We start from the raw sequence: 4,711 nt of genomic DNA, 5'->3' as shown, positions 1-4,711 counted from the left end.
CCACAAATGCCCCCACACCTGTTAGGCCACTCGCAGGAAAGGGTAGCAGATGTAGAGATCTTCTCGCTTTAGGAAACTTAAGACTACTTCCTATTTTGATGTAGTTTCCCTATTTAATAGGAAATTAGATCCTTCTAGGAAAGGGAAATAAATTTCTCTCAAAGCTTATTTAAGTCCACCATAAGTAGGGTATTAAATCAACTTTGAAGAGCAATTTATTCTACCCTACAAGAGAGAGATAGAGCTTAGAGGATATTTGTTCCCCCTCCTTTAGCAATCTTCTACATCTTGCCCATGCAAAAGACCGTTTTTCGTTGCTTTCTTCGTCTTCTCTGTGTTGCACCAATGTAAGAAAAATTTAATTTTTCTTGTTTTCTTTTTGGATAGTGCCGTCGTGGGGTAGCCATCGGGGTGGTGCAACACGTCGGCTAGCAGGGGCCAGTAGTCAACTCAACATGGGCCGAGGAAGTGTTGTGGCAGGGACCACTACTTTAGGTTGCTCGGCTTGGCTAGAACCAAGGGCAGCTTGTGTGGCTGGGGTCGCGGATTGTGGCGCTGGGGCGCAGTGCTAGGCGAGTCGCATGGCTCATATCATTTAGGCTCTTAGACCTGACACGGACCAGGCCGGCGATTAGGAGAAATGAAGAGGTTGCGGGCTTCATGGGCTGCTAGAATGCTGGGCATGCAGGCCTCCTGCTTACTAGTCCGAGAGAAAAAATGTGAGTAAAGCCAGTATGGGTTGAGCTCCCCTACTGAGTACAATGAATGGCGTTGACTGCTTAATCCTATTCGTAGAGAAAAATGTAGGCTACTTCCGAGAGAGGAAATGAATATGATCAAGGTAGATGCATTAGCTTGTCCAATTGTTGTTGTGGATCCCGCTGCAAGTGAATGTGGGAAAATAGATCTTCCCTACCTGCTCAAGAAATCACGGCTGAGACAAAAAAAAAAAAAAAAAAAAAAAACTTCTTCTGCTGTTTGTGAGGGTCCACCTGCTGTCGAGAGGCTTGTGATTGACATGACTTCTTCCAATGGGAAGAAAAATAAGGCTACTAGATCTGAGCCTGTGGCGCTTGCTATGTCGAGAATGGCTAATTCGATTGCTGATAGTATTGCTCAGTGTAAAGGTCTTGTCATGCCCCCAGTGCCGAAGTCTGTGCCAAGATGTCCGTTGGGAGCTAAGTCCGATTCTCTTTTGGAAAGACTTGCTATTATGAAGAGCGATAGGGTGGACTCTGTTGCTAAAGTGGCGCTAAGGCACATTCTTTTTGCTGCTGAGACTGATTTGCCTGCTGGGAAGGAGGAGGCTGTTTGGGTGGACAGCTATGAGAAATCCACAAAGCCTGCTTCTGGGGAGGCTACTAAGATCTGTGTGCTTTTAAAACCAGATCTACTTGAAGACATGGACGCTTATGCCAAGTTTGTTGATGACGTTAGAAATGTTGTTTGCCCAAGTTCCTTTGTGAAGCATACGACCGAGTATAGGAAGACTGCTCTATTTGCAATGATGCAGAAAGACGGCTATTCTGGCAACTGAGTTTATGCTCCTTGACCAAGAGGATACCAAGGCTGCCAAGGAGGAGGCAAAGGTTGTGGCAGCCAAAACTTATTCTTCTCATATTCAAGATTTTGATTATGCCATTTCTGAGCTTTGTTCCCCAGCTTATGCAAAGGATGAAGAGTTGATTGCTGCATATAACCAAGTGATCCACTTCAAGAAAGTTGTTGATAGGCTTGAACCCTAAGTGTTGGAATTCCAAGGGGCACTGATGATCAATGAAAGTTTGAAGAAAGAAGTGGATCAGCTGCAGCGCGTCTGCGTTAGTCTGCTCGATGAGAATGAACAGCTGAAGAGTGAGAAGAATGGGCTCAAGGTTTCGAGACCTTCTCTATTTCTCCGGAAGACTTGCTTGCCTTTACTTTTGAGACCTCCATTGGTGAAGTAGCCAGAGATGCTGGTGCCCAGGTTGGAGCAACCGGGGGTAAAGCGCTGGATGATGCCGTTACTAAAAGTGTCGCGGTTGCTGAAGGTGTGGCGATCGAGTAGTCGTGGGATGTCCAAGCTGCTGAAGTGTAGTATTCTAGGTAGCCTTTAGGATTTTCTTTGTTTTTCCTTATAGCTTTTGTTTTGCTTGAACTCCTTCGACCTTTGGTAGTTATTTATAAACATGCTTCATTCGCTTTTCTTCATCTTCGTTTCTTTTGTTCATGCCTTAACCTTTAAACTTTATAGAGCAGTGGCAAACATGCTACTTTTCTATAAGCAGACAAGCCCACATAGCCTATGCAGCCGTAGGTGTTGGTGTAAAACTTTGCAAAGTTGTTAGCTATAGGGTTAGCAGTCAGATGCCTTACTTATAGAAGTAGACAAGTTCGTGTAACCATTAGGCTGTTAACCTTGGCTTTCTCGAATTCCGTAGGTTACGTAGCAAGTGTCACAATACTTTAGGACTTGGTGTAAGTTGTTCTGCGTTTGGCAGAGGTGAAGTTTATCAACTACGTAGCATGTTAGCAGTGGATAAAGCTTTGTATATGCACGTTAGCTTGTTTAACCTTTCACAAGAATGTGTTGTTGTATAAGTCTAATGTGGCTTTACTGCTCGAAGGGCAAGCCGTAGGCAGTCTTCTGAAAATCGTAGGCTACCTTAGTGCACTCGTTAGCAGCTTTAGGGTTTTAAGGGTAACTGTCCATAGGGCGTACTGCGTAATGTGCCCCCTCCGTCTCTAGGGCCCAGTTCCCCGCGGATTAGGCTAAGAGATCCAAAATCCTTCAGTCAGCTAAGCCTTGAAAAATACCATTGTGGCTATTTCTAGGAATCTCGACGTAAGCCATCATGCATCTAGTTATACTAGGGCAGCCAGGCTCATCCACGTCTAGATATTCGAAGTGTAGAGTTTATCCTCCTGTCTTCGAGAGCTGACCCATGTGGGTGTCAGGGAATTGGTTTACCCTATCGCACTAGAGAGCATGGTTGGTCCCTCAGAGGGTGCAATTCCTGCGATGAGTCCGTAAGAAATGCATGGTCTTTTTTTGAAGTGCATGAGTGATCAGCTGTTGTAAGCATGCAGCCGAGCCAAGTTGTGATTATTTCTGAATTCCTCATTAAAAAACAAGTGAAACGAATGAGAACTTAACTGTAAGGTAAGAACTGCATAACAACTGGATAGTCCTCGGCTTGTGAGGTGGTCCCCGTCAAGTTGCTTGAGTCTTTAGGCTTTGATGTAATGGGAGGTCACATATAGGACTTCCTCAGATTGTAGGCGCTCCATTGCTTTTCGATCCTTTTGTCGTTTCATGGTGGCGAGGGTGTAATTACTCTTGCCACCTACTCTGCTGATCTTGTATGGACCTTCCCAGATAGGATCCATCTTTTTGGAGTCTTCTCTGTGGGTAATGATGAAGGCTTTTCTTAGAATTAGATATTCGGGCTGGAACTGCCAGATCTTAGCCCTTTTATTGTAGCTGGAGATGAGCTGCTGCTGGTAGGCTGCGATGCGAGTGATGGTCTGCTCGCGCTTCTCCTCTGCCAGATCTAAACTTATGGCCATCTCCTTACTGTTCTACTCAATGCTTGGTAGTAGAGTGGTGATACTTGACTTAATGACATTAAGATGAATGATTGCTTCTGAGCCAAATGCCAAAAAAAAAGGAGTCTCAGCGGTTGCTCGTCTTTTGGTGGTGCGATATCCCCATAGACATTCGGGGAGTTCGTCTAGCCATTTTCCTTTCTTGTTGGTGAGAGATCTCTTGAGGCAGTCGAGGATCATTTTGTTGGATGCTTTGGCCCGCCTATTGCCTTGAGGATGTCTCGGTATGGACATGTGCTACTTGATGCCATACTTTTGGAAGAACTTTGCCATATCTTTGCCCACGAATTGCGGGCCATTGTCAGTGACGATGGCCTGTTGGATGCCAAATCGACAAATGATGTTCCTCCATATGAAGTGTTCTATGCCTATTTGAGTAGTGGTGGTCTTGGGCTCTATTTTTACCCATTTGGTGAAGTAGCCGTTTGCCACGATCATCGTACCTTTGCCCTCAGTAGTAGGCGGCATAAGTCTTACCAGGTTGATTGCCCACTGCATAAACAGCCAATGACTCGTATGCGGGTGTAGCTCGCTGGTAGGCAGTGCTAGTATCGGCTTGTAAGCGCTGGCAGCGGTCGCACTTTTGTACTAACTTTTTATTATCTTGGTGCATGGTAGGGAGTCGTGCAGCTAAGGCCATGTTACGCGTAGTAGGAAATGCTCAACTATTGGTTTTGGACCATTCTAGAGCTATATTATGGAGCAAGGCTCGGCTAGAGCCGCGTGACGCGCAGCAGGAGGTAGTGCTCAACTACCGGTACATGTTGCTCCTATGTAGAATCTTTTGGGCAATGAAGACAAAACTTGCTTCCGAGTGTGTCCTTCTAGTGTTCGTCTATCCTTGGCATGTCTTTTGGGCTGAGTTGTTGCGTTCGTCAGAAAACTTTGCATTCGCCAGGGTCTACGCCTTTATCGTCGCGCATTTGGATTGGGCGGAATAATGCGTCATGAGGATAACTGCGTGCGTTTGAAGGTAAAACTTAAGCAATCAGGTTGGAACAACTATTGCCAAAGTTAGCTTTTGAATTTCTGATAGCATCGATAAGAGCTTTTGAACTGTGGAATACAGGTAGTCAGGCCCCCAGCTCTTCTCGTATAATGGTAGAGCTTATTGCTACTTCAG

Source organism: Pyrus communis, chromosome 6, assembly GCF_963583255.1.
Source record: "Pyrus communis chromosome 6, drPyrComm1.1, whole genome shotgun sequence".
NCBI lineage: Eukaryota > Viridiplantae > Streptophyta > Magnoliopsida > Rosales > Rosaceae > Pyrus > Pyrus communis.
Note: the sequence above shows the minus strand (reverse complement) of the source record.